Source organism: Prionailurus viverrinus, chromosome D3 (genome assembly GCF_022837055.1).
Source record: "Prionailurus viverrinus isolate Anna chromosome D3, UM_Priviv_1.0, whole genome shotgun sequence".
In the NCBI taxonomy this organism is placed as follows: Eukaryota; Metazoa; Chordata; class Mammalia; order Carnivora; family Felidae; genus Prionailurus; species Prionailurus viverrinus.
Genome location: NC_062572.1, coordinates 83,818,833 through 83,842,194, shown reverse-complemented (window position 1 = coordinate 83,842,194; position 23,362 = coordinate 83,818,833).

Here is a 23,362-nt window from a genome sequence, read left to right as displayed (position 1 = left end):
CAGCTGAGAGAATAGGTAAAGCCTTAAGTTTAAAATGGCTTTGGAGTTTGTATCATTATTAAGCACTAAAATTACTGAATTCAGGCTCTGTTCTGTGACTTAAAATGGCCGTATAATGTTTTATTACAAAATATTAAACAGCGGACTCATGGAACTCAACTAAGTTTCTATTCCAGCTCAGGCAAAAACTAACTGTACTGAATACATTTATGATTAGAGGGAGACAGGACTAGATCTCTCCCACAAACCATGCATTCCTCTTATGAAATTTTTGTAATTTTCTGCAATTTTTCTGGGCACTAAGTGGAGATATAATACGGTACCAGTTACTGCTTCTGCTGCATAAATATCAATTAATATATTTGAAAATGTTTGGACCATTGTGTATACTAAATTACAAGTAATACTCCCTGCAGTTGTAGTATGTGGGAGGTATACACAAATTCGTTATAAAGGGTTGTAACTCTTGTTGGATGGAGGAAGGATGTTCAATGAACCTCCCACAATGGCCCTGATTGAACAGGGTTTTCCAGGATTAATAAAGACGTCTGAATGCACATGATGGGGCAGGTAATCCAAGTATCATATACAAAGTCATAAAACTCAAAGGAGGAAGATACTTTTGCAGAAATGCTATAATATTTTACCCTGTTTGTGTACTTCTCTGTCTCTTAATAGAATAGATAATACTCTACAGAAGATGTATTTTTTAAAGTAATAATTTAAAACCAGCATACTATTTTGATGGAAAGAACATAATGCCCTGGAATATTCACCCTGAGTTCCCCACCAGCCATCTCTGTGACTTGGAGTAATTTATTAAATAACACTGAAAAGCATTTCTCATTTTCTCATCTGAAAAGCAGTCCAGGTGGCTAGGATCTCTTTCAACTCTATTTGTCTGAGATTGTGTAATTTGTTTGTATTATAAAGTAGGATTTTTGAGAATAACTAAAACAATTGTAATCATACTATGAGAGATGACCTATAAAAATGTTAAGAGATACCTGATGTTTTAAAGAAGAATATTTTATTTATTTATTTATTTTTATTTTTTTTCCAAGTTTTTTATTTATTTTTGGGACAGAGAGAGACAGAGCATGAACGGGGGAGGGGCAGAGAGAGAGGGAGACACAGAATCGGAAACAGGCTCCAGGCTCTGAGCCATCAGCCCAGAGCCCGACGCGGGGCTCGAACTCACGGACCGCGAGATCGTGACCTGGCTGAAGTCGGATGCTTAACCGACTACGCCACCCAGGCACCCCAAGAATATTTTATTTAAAACATTAATGTCATCATCATTTATCTAACAATCAGATCCAAGAACAATCAAAGGTGATCCATCGAATGGATTATCTCCTGGGGTTCTGGATATGAAGATTAGGAGAAATCAGTATTACAGACTTTAGGATAAAATTAAGTATTATGAGGAAGTTGATAAGGAAGCTGAACTAGTATCATATTTACCCCACCCTCATTTTTTTTTCAGGTAAGAAAAAGAAGCCAGGAAACCTTCCTTCAATTATAAGGGTAAAATTAAAGGTAAATCAGGACAATTTTTCTAAATGTCCCTGTCTGGTTCAAAGCAATAAATTAGTCTTGAATACAGCAATAATATTCAGTTTTGTAAAATGCCCAAATTTTCAATCTGTAAATCCAATGATATAGGACTTACTTCGAGCTAAGTTAATAGGTATCATTAATACACTATCTATCACCATAACAACAATAAGATCAATCCAACTCTTTAGGATCAAACAATTTTCTTCAAATGGTTTGTATTCTATTCAAGCATTTATTCATTTAACAATATATTTTTTGAGTACTCAATATGTCTAGTCCCATGCTAGGACTTGGGAATATAATTGTAATCAAGACAAAAGGATCCCTGCCTTTATGTAAGGAACCATACATTATATTGTGGAAAGACTGAACAAATTAGTATTTAAATAAATAGATAAATGTCCTAGGTGATGACAGATAAAAATAGATGATAGATAAATGATGGATAGATGATAGATAGATAGATAGATAGATAAATGGCATAAGAAATATAAACAATATGGTGTACTTGGGGCCTGGAGGAGGTGTTGTTTGAACAGAGATAAGCCAGTCATGAGAAGAGGTGAGCTAAAGCAGAGCGAGAACAAATTTTAGATCGTAATGGAGATTGGGTTGTAGGACATTCTAACTCATCAAGAGAGTCAGTAATTTAGCATTCTCTATTACTTTGAGATTGCCAACTGTAGATGATTAAAATAATAGAGAAAAGAATTTCAGTATTGCATCCTATCCTACCAAACACAGCGATAGTAAACTCATTCAAAACCTAGATGGTGTGAGTTGTTGCTCGTTATTCTTCCCAGATCACTGTTAAAACCAAATGTTTGCTACATCATATTATTGTGATAAATAACATCGACACATTAGACATCAGCTGCACAGGAACTGTCTCTATCTGTAGAAAGAAAACTGGGAATACACTGTGATGAGTCTTGTCACTGACCAGGTAAAGCCACTTTGTGCATTTTCCTTTCTCAACCCAGCATTTGGATTCAGCTCTCCTGTGCTATTGAATCTGCCAATTTAGTTGTGATTGTTCCCAAACAACCTTCAGCAGTGTCATCTATGTTCTGAATGACTTAATATAGCTGAGCAACATTTACACTGGGTCCAGAGTAATCCTGACTTGAATAAAAGGCTGCGTTATTACTAGCTATAATGAGTCCAGGGTGTAATTATATACAAGAGTCACAAACATATTTTGTAGTGTTCTGACAATAATAACCCGAGGTACTGTACATATGCTTGTAATTCTCATCCCAGTCAAGCTGGCATCCATGGTTGATCATTTGGTATTTAGATTAAAGAGCCAATTATGAAAATATAAGCTGGGTATGGGATGAGTCACACATACAATATATAACACAGATGGTCAAAGAAATTTCCAGCTACTCTAACTACTAATATTTTCTCTGTCATTTTTATAAAATATTTATGATAGGAAACACCACTTTTAAGATGGTTTAATTATATGAACGGGCACGAAAAGATCTGGCCAAAATCAGGCAGTGAATGAAGGTCGTCTTTTTTTCCCGAGACTCTTTCTGTTGGATTTATCAACACAGCCCACAGACTGTACCATTTGGTAGGTTTCTCTCCTTTCGCTTACTTCAGAGATCAAATGACATTTAAGATCTACTTTAAAAATAATGTATGATCTTGGTCATTTTACCATTATTGCAATTTTTGGCCAAGAAAATATTTTTTAAAGAAATAATTGCATTCTAGGCCTCGTGACTAATGTTGCCACAGATAGTTTTAGTAAAAGGAGCATAACTATTAACAATCAGCTAGAATATATATTTTGGGGTCCTTCTTAGGTCTATGAATAACCCGTCGATGCCAATTTAAATAATATGCATATTAAGAAAATATTTTCGGGGCGCCTGGGTGGCGCAGTCGGTTAAGCGTCCGACTTCAGCCAGGTCACGATCTCGCGGTCCGTGAGTTCGAGCCCCGCGTCAGGCTCTGGGCTGATGGCTCAGAGCCTGGAGCCTGTTTCTGGTTCTGTGTCTCCCTCTCTCTCTGCCCCTCCCCCGTTCATGCTCTGTCTCTCTCTGTCCCAAAAATAGATAAACGTTGAAAAAAAATTTAAAAAAAAAAAAAAAAAAAAGAAAATATTTTCAAACTATAATGATGATTAAAATTACAAAGATTAGGGGCGCCTGGGTGGCGCAGTCGGTTAAGCGTCCGACTTCAGCCAGGTCACGATCTCGCGGTCCGTGGGTTCGAGCCCCACGTCGGGCTCTGGGCTGATGGCTCGGAGCCTGGAGCCTGTTTCCGATTCTGTGTCTCCCTCTCTCTCTGCCCCTCCCCCGTTCATGCTCTGTCTCTCTCTGTCCCAAAAATAAATAAACGTTGAAAAAAAAATTAAAAAAAAATAAAATTACAAAGATTATAAACAAGAGCATAACAGCAATAGAAATAAACAGTAAATAGAATATTTCTGTGAGTGTACTCCTAACCTCTCCAGAGAAACATTTAAAATTACAGGTATATCTTGTACACAGATATTTTAGAGCTTTTAGATCTATCATATAGCTTTTTAGAGGAAAACAGCAAAGGGAAAGTAATTTGAGGTAGGAAAGAAACTGATGGATGTACAAATACACTGAGGAAGGTGGACACATTCCCTGTCTCTGGGGTTCATTGCCATTTGCACACACAACCATTTCGAATTCTTGCCAACATAGACACAGCACACAGCTCAACATCATCATCCATATATCATCCAGTGAAACACTTTGAAACTCTAGATGGGAGGAAAACAATGTTTTATAAATAAAACACTGGTTCATAATTACAGTCATTATTACTGACCACTTATAGAAATAGATTTTGACATTTGAGTTACCATATTATACACTATACCCTTAAACAATCTTTTTCCAGAACACAACTGAAAGTGTGTGTTGAAAGCTGGATCTAAGGGTATTGTGAAGGTTTCATTTTATTAATCTGTTATTTACCTCCATACTTGGTAGGTCATGTTTCAGGTGAAGCAAGAAGCATCATTTTGTTAATTTTTGAGTTGCCATAGTTCTTCATTTGAAGGAATTTAAGAATTGTAGAATCTTAAGGAAAAATAACTTAACCAACTGGTAAACTCCAATGACTCATCAAGATGAGGAGCAAAAGGTAAGGTCAACAGTTGGTGACTGTTTCTTTACGTTCTGATCCCAGATGCTGGAAATCTTCAATCTGCCTCTCTAGAGAACATTTCAAATTAAAGGAAAAGATAGCAACATATTTTTATTAAGCTAGACATGAAAACTTTTCTACAAATCCCTAACCCACCTAAGAGAACTTGCCAGTGTTATAGAACTATTTTGCAACGGGGTGCCTGGGTGGCTCAGTCGGTTAAGCGTCTGATTTTGGCTCAGGTCATGATTTCACCTCCCCTGCTCGTGCTCTATCTCTCTCTGTCTCTCAAAAATAAATAAACATTGGGGGGAAATCTCCATTTAGAACTATTTTGTAAAGATTCCATAGATGACCCAGGGGAGGCCAGGGAGCGCTAATGATTATCAGCCGTTGTCAGATTATTTAGTGCTCAGTTACTGTGAAATATGTGTGTGAGATCCCGTTGAGTGGCTACGGGACACTATTAGACCTGTAAGATATCGGCAATTCAAATATTTCCAGAATGTAGTAATGAGCAAGTGGAAGACACCATCACCTGTTGAGGGCATGTCAGGCTATGTGCTTAGTGCAGTTAGCATACACTTCTAACTTCGTTATTTTATCACTTAAGGCTTTTTTCTGTCTTTCATGTTTTTTCTTAATAAGTTGAAAAGATCTTCTGTAGGTAAATTGATATCTTAAGCCATTATAAACCCATAATTACTACTTTAAAAAACAGTAATGGATATATTTTAATCATTTTATCAGTACCAAAAAGAATGTCAAAAAGGACAAGCATGAGGTGTATCATGTGGAAAATATTTCCTTGATGGTAAAAAAAAAAAAGTCACTGGGATCTGAAAAGAAAAAGTACGTCTAGTTCACAAGTTATCTAAAGTTAGAACCTATTTTTGAATATTTCGTTCATGAGTATGTGAGTCATTCAATAGGGTCTCTTCAGTTAACTAAAATGACACATAATTATATTCCAATTTAAACATTCTTTCATAGTTTAAATTAAGTATTCTATGTATATATTATGAATAAGAAGAAATTGAAGGGTAAATTTAGAAATAACTTTATGACCTATATTTAATCACCAATCAACAATTATGTCGTAAGCTCCCATTGTGTTGTGGACAAATGTTTTGCTTTGGGGCTATAAGGAGCTTAAAGTTTATGGAAGAAGTCAAGCCTTGACCTCCTGCTCATAGCAGGGTCATAGTTCTCAGGTTGTCCATCATTTCCTACCATTACCTAAATTTTCCTCTAATTTTTTGAACACTTTAATAGACATAATATCCAGACTGAGAGAATATTCTTCAGGAGACAGAGCTTTTAGTAGAAAAACTTAAGCTCTAGCTTCAGGTAGAAAGGTTATTTTGAAGGTTTCTTCCTCTAAAATAGAAAGGACCAGTTATCATGAATCAGCAACATCTATAATTGTCTATTATACAATAAACTATAATAGTCTGTATTTTTGCTGACTCTAGTCTCCAATTGTGAATTCTCACACCCTATTGTTACTGGAATACCCAAATGGCTCCCGTACATAAGAACTTCTTGTCCACTGACTCCATTTATGAACCGTGCCTGCCTCTCTCCTGACCCCAAATGTGAGTATGGTATCTCTTTCTAGAAGCTTCAAACTGTCCACCACAGTCCTTATTGCACCTGAACCACATTCTCCTGAGTAGCTGTGTCATCCCTGTTAAATACCGCTGTCTCCTGTTTGCATTTTCCTCTGTCCAAATTCTTGTTGTTTTCTATCTAAATGTGATACAATAAAAAAACAAAGAAGTCACTCATCTTTCCTTCATACTGTTGTGAGCAGGCAGTAAAGCCTACCTGTTTGTCTTGGAAAATGCACAGGGACTTTAGTCAAAATCGATTCCATTTTTACTTATTTAAAGTTTTCTTCAAAGGACTCACTCAGGTGTCTGTGACGGGGCTGGTTCTCATACAGTTTGAGAAGCCAAAATTTTGTTTCTCCATGTATAGAATCATCTGTCTCCTAAAAGTCTGTCCTGTGCTACACAGTGTGCTTTTTTTTCAAATGCAAATTACCTCATAAGCGATGGGTACAGAACAAATGATGTCCACACAACAGATTTGTCGTGTTGGTCCAGACCTGAATTTTCCCAGAACGTCATTTTAAAGCAATCAGGGGAAAGCCTTTTCACAATTAAAGAGTAAGCACACGGGGCGCCTGGGTGGCTCAGTCGGTTGAGCATCTGACTTTGGCTCAGGTCATGATCTCACAGTCTGTGAGTTCGAGCCCCCTGTCGTTTCAGATTCTATGTCTCCCTCTCTCTCTGACCCTCCCCCGTTCATGCTCTGTCTCTCTCTGTCTCAAAAATAAATAAACGTGGGGCGCCTGGGTGGCGCAGTCGGTTAAGCGTCTGACTTCATCCAGGTCACGATCTCGCGGTCCGTGAGTTCGAGCCCCGCGTCAGCCTCTGGGCTGATGGCTCAGAGCCTGGAGCCTGTTTCCGATTCTGTGTCTCCCTCTCTCTCTGCCCCTCCCCCGTTCATGCTCTGTCTCTCTCTGTCCCAAAAATAAATAAATGTTGAAAAAAAATTTAAAAAAAAAACGTTAAAAAAATTTTTTTTAAAAAGAGTAAGTAAGCACAATTAAAGAGTAAATGAAGACTTTAATAAGAGATCCGAAAAATCGGACAATTTTACAGAGCTGTCCGACAGTCCAAGGAGTAACTTCCAAAAATTCTTCACTATGCTAATTTAAATGGGGAACGTATGATCGCACATAGAGAGACTGCTAAGATATATTCTCTCTCTCTCTCTCTCTCTCTCTCTCTCTCAATTTTTATTCATACTGAGAAATTTAAAGTATCAGGCCAATTGGAGGCCCAGCTATCAACTTATTTTTTAATATTAAATGTGTATCTAAGATGTTGACTGTGAAATCCGTGTAAATATGGAATCTCAGCTCCAGAGTTAGCAGCCCTAACACCTAGTCCTGCTCAGGATAGACTGGGTCTCCCTCCATATGTGTGTGACAAGGTGTGGGTGGGCATGGGGGGTGAGTGTAGAGATGGTGATGGGACTATCGGTATGTTGAAAACAGAAGGGAACTCTGGTTCTGGACAGTTAGGCTCTCTCCTCATAAGGAGAAAGGGAATTCAGATCAGCACACCCGATTTATTTTTCCCACATTTACCCTAAAAGGCAATGTAGGCTGTAGAAATGGAGTCTAACGTTTTGTAAAAAATGCAAAAACAAAGTGTTTAAACTGCCTTGACATAGACAAATGTGTCCTTCCACGCTGCCTTCCCTCCATCACACATACTCGTGGGCTAGGTAGTGTTGGCTTAATATGAATTTGGTTTTGGATCCGAACCAGTTGTCAGATGAGGAACTGAGCTGGAGATGGTAATATCAAGCTTGGTTTTATTGGAATGAAGTATGTGGCTCACTTCATGCCCAATTATGTTGTTGCTGGACTTACAGAAGGAGGAATGTAACCATGGTGATTCCGATAGCATTCTGATATTTTAAATGCAGGGTCAGAGACCATATCATAGCCCATGGACCCCAAAGCCAGACCTAAGAGGAAACAAAGTTTGAAATACAGAGAGCCGGAATTCAACCTGAAGAAAATCCTTTTATGATTATTTTTTTTTCAGTTTATTTATTTATTTGAGAGAGAGAGCACACAAGTCTCCACGCAAGTCAGGGAGGGACACAGAGAGAGAATCCCAAGCACCCCTTGCAGGATTCGAACTTACCTGAGCCGAAGTCAGACGCTTAACCAAATGAGCCACCCAGGAGCCCCAAGAAAACCCTTTTAAATCTTACAGCACATTGATGAGAAAACATGTCAGAGATTGTCTCATACTGAAAATAGCTGCAGGGGTGCCTGGGTGGCTCAGTCAGGTATGCATCTGACTTCAGCTCAGGTCATGATCTCGTGGTTTGTGAGTTCCAGCCCTGCTTCGGGCTCTGTGCTGACAGCTGGGAGCCTGGAGCCTGCTTGGGATTCTGTGTCTCCCTCTCTGTCAACCCTCTACTCACACTGTCTCTATCTCTCAAAAATAAATAAAAAAAAAAACATTAAGAAAAAATTTTTTAAAGAAAAAATAACTTTAAACATATATGACATCATTCTACAAGTTGTAAATGTGCAACTGATATTCCAAAACTAGTAAGATAAGAGCGCATTTTTATTTATAAATAAATACGCTAGAAGAATAGCAAAGCTATCATTTTATTAAGTCTATACAAATAATATTAGGCTTTTTTTTCTGTATAAAGAGGCAATCAACCAATATGGCAAGAAAAGGGAGAGGGATCATTACAGCGACAGCGGGCCATTATTTAACAAAAAACATTTTTTATGTTTTTGAATTTTTTGTGATGGTTAACATTAACTGCCAGCCTTTTAAAATTTAAAATTTGTTGTAATATCTTTCCACATTCAAACCAAATATTCACTTCTGTACATACTTTTGTGTTTGTAAGTTTGGATTCCCTTAAGGGAAGTGAACAACTTCGGGTTTCAGGAAGCCGGGGCGGGGTACAGCATCAGGCTGGGAAAGGAAGTGTTCTCCTCCTGCAACCCCTTGGTTTTTCTTCTCTAACCCACTGGTTTTTATTCATGAAGCCTGGGGAAAACCAGAGGTATGACATCTCCTAGGAAAGAAAACCAGGGCAGCCCGGCAGGCACTTCCGTGAGCCTCTGGTGTCTCCCAGGCACCCCTGGTGGCCAGTTGACTCGTTGGCTGGCTCTCACAGATCAAGTCCACTGGGGTCATCCGGCGCTACTGCTGAAAATTTAGCCTGTGTGAATTTTTCCACGTACAGCGGTATTCTATGCCATAATATCTTTTTCCATTGCCAAGGTCAGAATCTCTGACCTTATGTTCCCAGGCCTTACTAAATCTTCTAGTTGCGTTGTTGAGCCCTAAGTTTTAGTTCCAGTCTTATTTTTCAACTTCCCTGGTCCATTCTGCAAATAGTGATATGTGATAATGGTCTGTTTTCCTTCCCCTGAGTTCTGACTAAATTGAGAAAATAACGTAGAGAAAGACTGATGGAAGGTAAATAGATGATGATGATGGTGGTGATGATGATGATGATGATATATTTCTACGGAAAGGGTTTTGTATGTATGCGTGTCAAACCTTGTTCCAAGGCCTTTATATGCATTGACTAACTTAATTCTCACAACCCCACGATACGAGGTATTGACACTATTTACCGTCTGGGACTGTCAAGAAAACCAGACATATGTTTAAGCAATTTTCTCAAAGTCACACAAGAGTCAAGTGTTAGAGCTGTGATCACTGACTGAACACAGGCTCTCGACCCCAGAGTCGGAGCTCCACAGCAAACGGTCCCTACAATGGGCCAGGCTGCTGTGCGGGTTAGTGCTATAAGCTATTGCTTGCATGAAAGGAGAGAACCCCGGTGTGGAGAGTTGGGGTGCGTGAGGGGCCTCGCTATTGTCCTTGTAGGGGACCCGCGTGGACCCCCAATCAGTATGTCGCCGCACACCAGATACAACAAACAAACAAAACAACTCTTAGGTTTTGGTGGATTAGAAATGTTATGCCTGTTTAACATGCAGAAATTGTTTTTGCAGAAACGTAAATGCTCTTTTATGTTTCTACATTTCTGTGCTGCGGTCACATGTTTTTGGATGTTTGTGCTAATTTCTTCTCGAGTAGAACATCTACACCCTCCAGCAGATATTGATGTACAGCTTTAGATAATAAAAGCATCAACTCAATACTGTTCCCAAATGCTAAGCTCATTTAAGGAACATTTTCTCTGTCTTAGTACAGTTTGTAATATCTCCTTTTGTCTTAAATTGCTTTTTCATCATTTACTCCTTTATTTGGGCTATGTGGGGGGGGGGGGGTGGTGGAAAGCCCAAACATTTAATAGTATTTTCTTTCAACCAGTGAATATAATATATATTGTAAAGCTTACTCTGCTTTTGATTTCCAGGTCTGCTCAGGAACGTTACAAAAATGAGAGAAAATGAAAACTTGCATTTAGTGATCTGATCTCATATATTCATTGATAACACTTTCTTGAATACATAAAATATAATTGTTTTTTTTTTTTGAGAGAGAGAGAGAGAGAGTGCATGAGATAGAGAGAGAGAGTGTAGTGGGAGAGGGGCAGAGGGAGAAGGAGAGAGAGACTCTCAAGCAAGCTCCGCACCGAGCATGGAGCGAACACAGGACTCAATCCCGTGACCCCAAGATCATGACCTGAGCCAAGATCGAGAGGGACACTTAACTGATTAAGTCACCCACAGGCCTTGATGACATAAAATATAAAAACAAAATACTAAGTACAGTGAAGACCAACTAAGCACAAAGGATGAAATGAAAACGAACAGAAGGAAGAGACTATCATGTTACCCCTACATGATAATGTCAGATGTTCTCTCCCTGTTCCCTCCCAGACTCACTCCGGCCAATAGCCCTGCTTTACTTTTTAAATCGTCTTCACTTACCAAATTAATTTTATTTATGTGTTTACTTATTTATTCTTTGCTGGCTGTCTCTCCACATAACATTAATGTCAGAGATCTTGTGTGTGTTTTTTTTAATGTATATATCCTCAGCACCAGATCTATTCTGAGATTATAAATAAAAATTTGTAAGTGAAGTGTACTCATAGAAAGAGAGTCTCAGCAATGGGAAGAGGCACCAGGGGATAAAATCAGGTCATGAAAGCAAAGAAAAGGTCTTGAAAAGAGAAAACTACTGGGCAGTATGTCTTCTGTTTAGAAGAACTATCTATCATCTGTCTGATTTCCAAAATTTGATGTAAATCTTGGCTTATCTTTTATTTCTTTGTTCAAGGTTTAGCTTCATTTAAATGATCAGTATCTCAAAAGATATGGTCTAGGCTAGTAAATTTTGAAATAAGTTGAAGTTTATTAGTCAGCTTTTACTATTATGCAAAATTTTATATTTGCAAATGCTTCAGGGAAGTGCTCTCAGACAAGGCCCAATAATTCAGCTATTGGGTTAAATACTTCAGCTTCATGAAGTCCCTCTCCAATAATCTCCTAGATACCAGGCTGTGGTTTTAAACCTGGGAGATAGAGTCATATATTCCCTGTTCTGAACCATCTTGGCAACTTCCTGGCCCTATAACCTCTATAAAAATACAGGAGAGTTAATGTTCTTATGGTCTGAGTTTGAACTCTTGGGACATGTTATATATCCCGAAGGGTGTATCTTAATATCAGTAAAAGCTGCACTGATTTGGAACCATCATACCCGGCAATTACGTTTCCAAGTTAACCGCTGTGCTAAATACTGCACAACTTACCCCTAAGGTCTGAAGTTTTTGCATGCCCTTTTAATGGCCAGCTTTGCATTAACCTCAGTCTTAATCCACTTTGGTAAGTAATGGGAATTTTTGGTTGGATTCAATGTCCTGTGTATTTATTGGACTAAGACCTGGACCCTGGATAAGCTGCAGCTGGCCCAGATATTCCAAAAGACATCTACTCCCTAACAATCGCTAATTCTCAGAAAACTGAACAAGCCAAGTGTAAGAAAAGGCGTAGAGGGGAAGTCCACTTTTAAGGCCCAAGGCCTTCCTCGAAAATATCTCCAAGTTATTAATCTTGAGATATTTCAGCCTAACCTGAACAAGTGTCAGTGTGGGCAGTCTGCCGCCTTTCGTGTCTTGAGTGCGAAAATCATCCATACGCATCCATACAAGTCAAGGTGTATTTAATCCTGTGTATAAAAAAGTCATCATTTTGCAGGAATTTCCTTGATGTGTCCCATTTAGATGGCTTCTACAAAGTAAGTCCTCATGTGGGCGTGATTAAATGAGTTGAATAGCAAAAGCAAGGACAGAAATGCTTAGGATTTTAAGGAATTATGTCACCCATCAACTGAGAAATCTGCTTCCAAAGGTGAAAGAGCCGTGTAATAACTGGCCACATGTCCCCCAAAACTGGATAGGACCATTCCTACTAACACTTGTCTCTGGTGCTTCTTTCTTGTTACCGACTGGAAAGTAACTGAGCGATAATTGTCCCACACAGAGTCGAAGATTGCTTTTCAGTGGAAATAAGAAGAATTCAGCGTTACTGCTGTTAAGAACCAGATTTCGTATACCAGTTGTGGCTTTCATGTTGGACACCAATATATTCTTTGCTTTCCTTCTTCCTACTTACCTTCCTTCCTTGTTCCTTCCTTCCCTCCCTCCCCCCTTCCTTCCTTCCTTCCTTCCTTATCTCCTTCTCTTTCTTTCTTCTTTCTTTCTTTCTTTCTTTCCAAGTTTCTTTCTCCCTCTCCCTCTCCATTTTTAATTTCTAATTTTTATATCTACACAGCTTATTACTACTGTGACCCAAAAGATACACTTTAGAATCCACCTAAATGTACCATTTCTGCAATAATCTTCTATAATATTTTCCTAATATATCTATAAACATAGTAAATTACTTTTTTGAGAGGTTTAGATGACTTTTATTGTAACAAAATTATTTTCATATGCACCAAACCTTTATCATTTGCACATCATATGGCATAGATCATTGCTTGTAATATTACAAAATAGTAGAGCAAAATTTGCCCAAATATTGCTGCACACCCATTACCTTTTGCCTTGAGACTTACAGATACACTTGAAATAAATGATCAATTTTCAATCAATGCACATTTTAATAGGGGAGGTCTTAGGTTGTTTATGTCAGTATCCTACTATGTCTGACATATAGTATGTGCTCAAGAAATGATTGTTAAATAGTTGAGTCGTGTTAAAAATATTATTTTTAAATGGGAGAGTTTTTCTTTTCTCTGACAGTTTTCTCCAATGACAAACGTATAGCCTACAATTCATTTTTCTGCCTGTGGCTAGAGTGAGTTGAGAAAAAAATGCACATATGATCACGTCAGTCTTCTGATTTACTCCTTACAACACCTCAGCATTGTCCTTAGGTTAAGTCTCAGCTCCAAGACAGGCATACAAAGCCCTCTCCAGCTGCATTCAACTCACTTCTCCAGTTTCTTTTCTATTTTAGTTTTTGGGACACAATGCCACGATAAAAGGAACTTCTCCAGTTTTATAAATTACTATATTGTTACGTATTTTTAAAGCTAAATCCTAATCTTTGAGATGTTTAAATATATTTTCTGTCATATAAAAAACAGTTATGTGGGGCACCTCGGTGGCTCAGTCGGTTAAGCATCCTACTTCAGCTCAGCTCATCTCACAGTCCATGAGTTCGAGCCCCACGTAGGGCTCTGTGCTGACAGCTCAGAGCCTGGAGCCATCTTCAGATTCTGCGTCTCCCTCTCTCTCTGCCCCTCCACTGCTCATGCTCTGTCTCTCTCTGTCTCAAAAATAAATAAAAACATTAAAAAAAAGTTATGTTAACATATCTGTACACTAGTCCATTATTTCAATAAGACAAATTTTAGAAGTCAAATCAATGAACCAAAAAAAGAATACATTTCTTAGTATTTTTTGACACAATTTTTCAATTTGTTCCACATAAAATTAGGACCAATTTCTTTCCCATCCTGCTGTGTGAGGCAATGCTCAGTTTCTGTATCATAGTCAAACATACATATGTTGGGCAATGTAATAAACCACTTCAAACCATCATTTACTTTAATTAGCATTTCTATAGTAACTACCTCTTCAGAACTTTACCCCTTTTGTTGGTTTTTGTCAAGTTATTAAGTTAACTTAAAAAAAGCTTGATGTTATACTCCTGTGTTTTATTATTAGATCTATTAAATCTACTAAAAACTCATTTAAGCAAAAATGTCAAAATGACTGACACATTACATACCATTTGTATAACTGATGGTATTTTTGATTGGCAAACTGTCATTGCATTTATATGGAATTTATGGATACAGAAATTAAATGTCATTTAATCAGCAATTACTCAAAGTTTATTGAGTTTACAAATTAATGGAAGTGTTAAGGGATTCGTATTTGAATGCATGGGTTATTATGTTTTCAGTGGCAAGTAACAGATGACTCAACTCAAGAGAATGGGACTTATTGACCCATCAAACTGCAATATAAACAGACACTTCAAGCTTCAGGTACAATTTGATCAGGGCTTCTGTTGTGCACCTCTAACTTTGTTGCTGTTCATTTCTGCTTCTTTTTCAGGCTGGCCTGCCTGGTGTTGTTCCCAGATATTTATAATGAAACCAAAGGATGTTTTCTATTGTGCTTTATTCATTTAAGACAGGAAAAACTTCATGAAGTTTACCATTCGTACTTGTCACATGAAGGTTCAGACTCCGAGATCTTCCTAATAGCAACAAATCTCTTAGGGAAAGAATGAATAGCATTACTGAACTTGGGCTTGCATTGAAATAGCAATTAACGTTTTCTGATAACTTTATTTACAGGTTACTTCAGTGGCCATACTATATATTTCCATAGCATTGTATAATTCCTATTACTAAAACCATTTCAAATTACTAAGGGGGACTTTGCATTAATGCAGATAGGAAAACAATCAATTAAGGAAGGAAAACAAAACAAAACAAACAAACAAAAAACAATGAGTAGAACTCAAGATTTTAGGCAGAGCCAAAGGATATTTTCTTCCAATGAGATACTTTCTACATTAATATCAAGGTGTCTCCAAAATTTCTTTAGCTCCTAAGAGAATTAGTTTAATTTAGTAGGAGATGAGAAAAAAATAATCTTAAACAATTTGAAGAATCAAACACTTGGAACTATTTAATTGAAGAGACATTTTATTTAAAGTATTAATAAACTGTAATATAATTATTAAACTACATTGTGTTCAACTAGATCACTTAGAGAATTTTAAGCGGAATTATAGGATAAATTAAAAATATTTTGTGACTGCATACTTGTAATGGCTTATAGAAAGCTCTGTGAAGCTGTGTTAATTCATGATTATTTTATTTTGCCTCGTTTCTTCTGAAATGTGCAGAATATTGAAGCTCTCAAAGATCGAGGGCAATTTCTGAGATTCTGAGTTGACAGTATGGAATTTTTGTTTTGGGGAAGCTCAAATTTGGGGCCAGCTGAAGTTGAGTCAATTTTACAATTTTTACTCTTATTTCATATCAGTTTTTGGTTTGTAATTAAGTATTTAAATTTACATTATCATGTTACCATCAATATGATCAAAATATATCAAACACCCTGTCTTTACCAGAAAAGATTCAAAAACTTATATATGATGTTATGGCTTCTGGAATGATCATAGCTAAGAAAAGAAGGAAGAGCATAAGGATTCACATTAAAACAGAAATATCTGAGGCAGTAATTGAAATTAAGAGACAAGTAACCAGGCTTTTCTGGACAACCCAATCCCCTGAAGAGATACAGTAAATTATTGGGTCACATTATCAGCAAATTTTGTTTCCCTGGAACTCAGACTTGCTGAAATTAAGACATGTCTAGCCCTTATTTAAAGTCCACTGTAATATTTTTAGAAATCATACAGGGGTGTAATCCATGTTCTTTTCTCTACTGGGATTCCCTGTTCTGTTCCTGCCCCGCCTGGGATGCACCACCCGGGGTTCTTCTGTAGTTCTCAAGGTCCCAGAAGGATCACTGAGATTTCTGATACAGCAACCCCTAAGGGTATACTCATTCACAAGACGCATCCAGCTAAATAGCAAAGAGGATTTGGTCACTGGTCACCCAGGGAGCTGACAGTCAGAATCGGCCTCTCAACAGAGGCTTCCACCATGGCTGAGATTGGGTGGGGAACTTGGCAAGTAGCAAACAAACTTTCACGGTCTTTCACCAGGAATTGAGACATTACTCCCACTCACATTTCATTAGGAAAGCAAATCACATGCATGCTACATTATCCTGTGACCAGAAAGAGAAGAATTAGGTGAGATCCCTAATCACTACCACATACATTTCAACCATTTCTTTTCCTAGGACAAATTGCTCACAGAGGTTCCTAGACCTTTTATACCAAGAGATCTATCTTTGGTCAGTGTACAACATATGTCATCCAGACATTTTTAGATGTCTCTGAATCCATGGTTAAGCACTATTGAGAGTCAAACTATGGTAGGGAAAAATAGGATAAAATAGGCAGGGGGAGGAAGATTAGGACCTGAGGTCCCTGGGTGGGGAACCTCCATTTTGGAACAACGTTGGGAGTGTCTGACTAGAGCAGAACCCCTCAGGTGTAAGGTTCCCCTTAATAATATAACAGACCCCACCTACACCCCTTCAGGTTTCCATCAGGAATTTGACACACGAGCTAACTAAACATAAATACACCATAAAATGTATGACCCACAAGGAACAATTTGGCCACAGACCACCCCTCATATAATGAAAACAAGCCAATCAGGAATGGGCAACCCAGGACCTAGAGTTGTCCAGCCAATAAGGGTAGGACCTGAGAAGGAACAAAGGGGGAAGGGAGAGGTTGGGCAACCAGAACCTTATAAAACAAGGATCCTTGCCTATTGTGGATGGGCATTCACTTTCGAATGACCCCTCTCTGTAAAGAGAGCTTCCCTACTATTCTTTCTTTCTGATCTTATACTCTAATAAACTTTTGCCTGCTGCTCATTTTGTGTCTACCCCTTCATTTTTCAAAGCGGAGAGACAATGAACCCCGGTATTGAGATAAAAAATCCTGCAACAAAACTTAGATTTTGTGGTGTCTAAATGGAATGTCTCTCAATCATATAGGAGCTCCCAAATATGGGGCAACAATCAGGTGGAGGCCAATGGCGCGAGAGGTGAAAGAATTCATCTGAGTCAGAATCAAGGAGATAATTTATTAAATACACCTCTACAGTACTACAGCATTGGTATGCAATGTTTTTTTTTAATTATTGTTTATTTATATCTTTGTTTTCCTGTTCAGAGACTACACATTCTATGAACATTCTTCTGTCCTTCCCAGTAAAGAGGCCTTCCCTCACATTGAAGTATCTACAACTAATCTTTTTTAACCAGATACTTACAAAAAGAGAAAAATATTTCTGGCATGATATCCTGGCTCTAGATAAGTAAAAATAATTTTTATCACTCTCAGAATCACCTAGCCATACACGAGACAGTACAATGAACATTATAGAGTTTTGGCATTCATTCACTCTCATTTGTTCAAATTACTAATTGGTTCTACAACAAACTCTTCTGAGAAATTTTTATGGATGATGGCTTTTATATAAATGCTGACAAAGTGAACTGCCATGCTGATCAATGAGGGGTGCTCTTTCTCTACCGAAGCACTTCCTACTTTCTGAACAATTATCCATGACTGAATCAATGAAGAGCAGCTTTCCTTCTTACCCTGTGTTATTGAAAGAGAGCTCATGGTTAAATACTTTTAAATACTAGCTTGGGAAGACTAGAAAGGAAGGAAGACAAGGCAACTGGCATTTCTCTACACAGATCTGGGCCCAGTTTCCTAAACAGGTTGTTATGAACTGCTTTTCTCTTGGCTTTAGGTCCTTATTTTGTTAGGTCTTTCCTGTATCACCAATATTTTTGTCCTCCTTTGCATCCACAGGGACCTTTTGCCAGTACATTTCAGCCAGAAGGGCAGCAAAGCAGCTGCCTCCACTGGAGAAACCACTTATTTGCTAAATGGATGAGCTTCTGCCTGGATCCATTGGCTGTTTTCCCCAGCACCTCAGGGTAGCATGTAGTCTTTGCAATAATCTAACCATCATTCAGATCTCCATCAGACTTATTCTGTCTTTTACAAGATTTAAAAATCATGTTGGTTTCTTGCACGTTGTGATATTTAGGAACAATATATTTCTGAGTAAGGAAAGGAATGACGTACAGAGAAGGACTTACTCTAAGGAGACGAAGCTTAGAAAGACCAAAAATTATATGAACTTCAGGCCACACAAAATTCGCCTCTGTTCCTGCTAATGCAAGTCAAATTCCTATAATATCAACAGAATTCAAAAATCCTCATAATCCAATTAGTATTGCAACTTGATTTTTTTTAGTTTTGTTGTTATATTCTATTTGAGAGACCCCAAACTATGAATGAAAAGTGAGGATAATACATAATGCATCCAAATCATTGATAATTAAAATATGGAATATTGAGTGAATTATTTCCATAGGGAAGAAGGATTTGCCTTAAAAGATTCATGTATAAACTTAATATAATAATGGATATAAAAATCATCTTGCATATTCCTTTGCACAAAGTACACATTTAATAAATGCTTGATGAATATAAATAGGTGGCTGATTTAATAAATTAGTCTTGTAAGTAGATTATATAGTTTCTGGACAATTTCTTAGTTTTTATATCTTATATTCTACCAATCAGATCAAAGAATATAAAGTCATCTTTGATAAAAATAAAGTTGTTCCTTTTTCTATGTAAAGCTGGTCATTTTTATAGGCATATATTTAAAGCCTCAATAATTGTTCTAATTAAGTCTACATCACTGTAGACAACAAGTACATTTCATTGAGAAGCACATGATGAGAGAACTTCTCAACCAAATTAATTCCTTTTCTGATGGCATAGGGCTTCCGTGGAAATTTCTTTTTTGGACAAAAATTTTTATAATATAGACACCACTATTATAAAAAACAAAACCTTTTCATAATACTTTTAGAGATTTAACAATCATAGTCAGTAGATTAGGGTTTTTTTAAGTTTTCATTTATTATATAGGCAGAAATTTTAGCTCATTTAAGTTTGAAGTAAAGGAAATACATATCCTACATCTCTAACATCTCTGAAAATTAAGTACCGATTTTTTTAATTGTCTAAATAAAATCTGGAGACAAATGACTTAGGCAGATATGTACATAAAGGGAGGTGCTTTTTAGGAAGCTAACATGAAAAATTTGATTAGGTGGGGGAAAAGAAATTCTCGTATCTTTGAATGTTGCATAATTGCAGAGAGAGGAAAATTTCCAGGCATTGTTTTGAAATATACAGGGAGTTACACTGAAATTGACACTTGGAAGAATCTGAAAACCATGACAATAGTTCTGTAAGGGGATGGTAATTTGGCTATATAATTAAATTGGAATGTGTTCAGTAAGCAGATGTGTGCAAAGAAAGAAGCATCTAAGCTCGGGGTTTGTACTTCTTGATCTTTCTTTTGTTTGCCTTTTTATGAGGACACCCCATGGCTTTTTGTTGTTGCTGCCTTGTTGTTGTTGTTTTTCTCCTCTCTAAATTAGCTTCTAGCACGAATACCCTCCTTGGGTTTATTCAGGAGCCATCCAAGCTGCAGAGTTCTATTTTGTCAACAGATGGCGTAAGACATGATTCTCCATGCACAATGACTTCCAAACAACATTTTGCTCTCGCTGTCCCAAAGTTGATTTGAAATTATTTCCATGCTACTGTTGAATGGAAATGAACCTCTTTGGATTTTGAATGTCATTGAGAGATGTGACATTATTTGCAAATGGCACAAAAACCAAAGTTTGGCTTTTTTTAAGCCATCAAAAGTGATTTAAAGACAAAAATTCTAGTATGGATTTCTACAGCCTACCACAATGCACAACTACCCTTGCTACCGTTTCCTATACCCCACAATGCAGGGCCCCAATTGCCATGAAAATATGGATGGCAGTCTCTACTCAGATACTTCTTAGCAAATTCCTGGTGACCATTATTTTGCTTGTGCAAACTGATACAGTTTGACTGTGTTGCATTTTAGTGCCAACATAATAGCATATGGAAATTTGATTCAACGCACATTTGGAAATAAACATAAAAGAGAAAACTTTCTAACATAACAGAGAGGATAGAGAAGAAATTAGAAGAATTTTAGGGCTATAAGTGCTTTAGACATCACTGAGTTTAAACTGCCATTTATGGACGAGCAAACTGAAAGCCAGTGATACAAGCTGACTTGTCCAAACCACTCAAGAGTATCTCAATTTCCAGTGCTCTTGTGAGTCATATTTTTGGTAATAGAGATTGATTAAATCTTTAGTTCTAAGACTTGTCTTGTCTCAGCCTTTCCTGAAGAGCCAGAGAAAGGCATACACAACAGAACTAGAGCAAGCAGAGTGACTTTTTGTAATACTCGCAGATTTGACACCAAAACCGATTTTCTGCACAAACTCTCCACTTGCAGAACTTTGCTAGTGATCATAGAACTGACAGGCTCTTTTTGCACAGACTAGGAGGTTTAAGTCCTCCGCCTTGGAATATGTAACCTATGCATGGTACTTTGTTGGTGATGTTGTTGCTGGGGGATGGAAGAGGTTCCCCCTTTCCAGTACGGACAACCAAGACGAGAAAGAGAGACAGAAAAAGAGAGAAAGAGGGACAATGATACAAGACGTACCTGCTATGAGGTGACTGTATAAACTGCTATCCTCCCTCTAAAACTCCTGCCTCTCTCTTTGTTCATCTCTGGGCTATCTCATAGGGAATATTATAATTAAAATTGGTATTCATGACACTAACTCATGTGACTTGTAACTCCTTTTAAAAACTCTTTGATATTATTTTGTAATTTCCTGGAATTCTTACTGCCAGAGATGGACTTTGTAGGAAAGAATAAATAATACTGAACTTTGGACATTTTCATCAATGCCACGAAAATATTTATTTGTAACATTTAAAGTGATTTTGCATTATTTTCATTTGCATAACTCTTTTACATTGTATACACTAGTTGCATTGCAATTTTAACATTTATGAATAACTTAAATTCATATTCTTCTCTAACTCTAATGCCAGCATTATTAACTCAACTTTTTAATGCATAAGCACAGTAGGAAGGTTTTGAAACACTAAGTCTATAAAAATGAAGTGTAAAAATTGATAAGAAAATCGAACAGCTCTTTTTCTGCACACAGGGTTGGAATACCTTGGACTCTCTGTCTTTTGTGGTCTGAATTCCTACCTTCTTTCTCCTTATATTCTAGGAATTCTGTTCAATGTCTGTTATATTCACCTTCAAATTCAATTCATTTTCTAAATAATCAGAAAAAAGGATTGTCTATTTTTATATAAAATAATATAGAAGTTTTTCAGGAAATAAAAGATTATAAGAAGATCCTCAAGTGCCAAAAGAGGGGAAAAAATCAGGAAGTTATTGCATGAACTTCAAGGATGCGTTACTGAACACTCTAGAATTGATCTTGCGTAGAACACATTGAAAACAAACAATAAGACTTAAAGTGTAGCTTCTTGAAATTAAACTGGTAACTTATAGTGTTTTGAATGAATTGTGAAAAATCAAATCACATAATGAATACCAGAAATGGATGAATGAACATTGAAATTTTTGTGGCCAGTAATGACTAGAATCATTCTATGTTATTAGGAAAGCACCATTGAAGCCCAAACGTGTGACAAACATCTCTCTTCCAACCATGGGATGGAAGAGAGTCCAACAGTTTCTAGATTGCTGTGTAGGAGTTGGGGACATTTGTAACATTGGAGGATATAAAGAAAAAGAGAAAACGTATAAATGCCTGACGTAGAACTGTTTTGTTAAACAGTGAAAAATAAAGGTTATCATATTGAATAAAGTCCAAGTATGAGAATCTTAGACCCAAATTATGTTCTGATTATTAGTGTTTTTGTTTTTCTTTCCAGAGCACAGGTATGAATTTTGAGACGTTGACTACTCCTATCCTCAAAAGATAAAAGCAGTACCACCTCCAAATGTCATGAAGCATCAGCCTTGGTCAAGTCTCATCTGAGTTTTCCATCTCAAATGAGCAAATCTACAAACCACTATCACCTTGTTCAAGGTGCCTCTAATAGAGGCAGTAAATTAACTTGATAAAATACATTATGGATAAAATTTGATGAGAAACAATAGAATACAATAACCTGATTATGATTTTGATTTTGATATTTTATGAATTTCTTAAAATTGTAGATTTAGAAAAAAAAACGTACAATAAAATGTAACTAGGTATTTTAAAACACGGCCAATCACTGCTTAAAAGCTACTAGTTACTTTATTAACTCTTGTTGAATAAATTTTTCAACGAAGTGCTGTGATAAATGACTACATAAGATGCTGTAGACAAATATCACTCCCCTCCTAATCTATTAGATTGTACGTTATGAAAATTAACAAGTGATTTTACAAATTTAGGATAGACTTTAGATGCCATATTTTCTCAACAAGAGGCTGGATTCTTCTATATTGAGATTCTTCTATATTTGAGGTTCTCCTGAATTAGCAAGATCAGTATTTTTTCTGTGATTCTTTTTGGGTCAGAAAAATTGGAACAGGAAGAAAATGATGTTTCTACCACTGGGGAGTATTTTCTGACAGTTCTAACAGTTTTCCAGAAAGATAAGCCATTACAAAGTACATGTTAATGCAATTTATACCATTGTGAATTTTTCTCATAAATTAATTAATATTGAAGAAAATTCTTATTTATATTAATTTCATATATATTCAGTTACTTCATTCAGATCTTGTCATCAGATGACCTACCACTAAGCCAGCCTTACTGGTTGAACAATAGGCTCATTATTTAAGCTCATTCTTTAGTATTACTAGAATCTATAGTAGTATAGTGTATAGTATATACAGTATATACAGTATATATAGTATAGTGTAGTATAGTATAGTAGTATAGTATAGTAGTATTACTAGAATCTATAAAGACTTGCCAGTTTTAAGACCTGCTGTGATCTAAAATTCAAGCTAACTCAGAGATGGGGACCCTGGGAACTTAGGTGATCGTGTATGTGTCCTCCAAC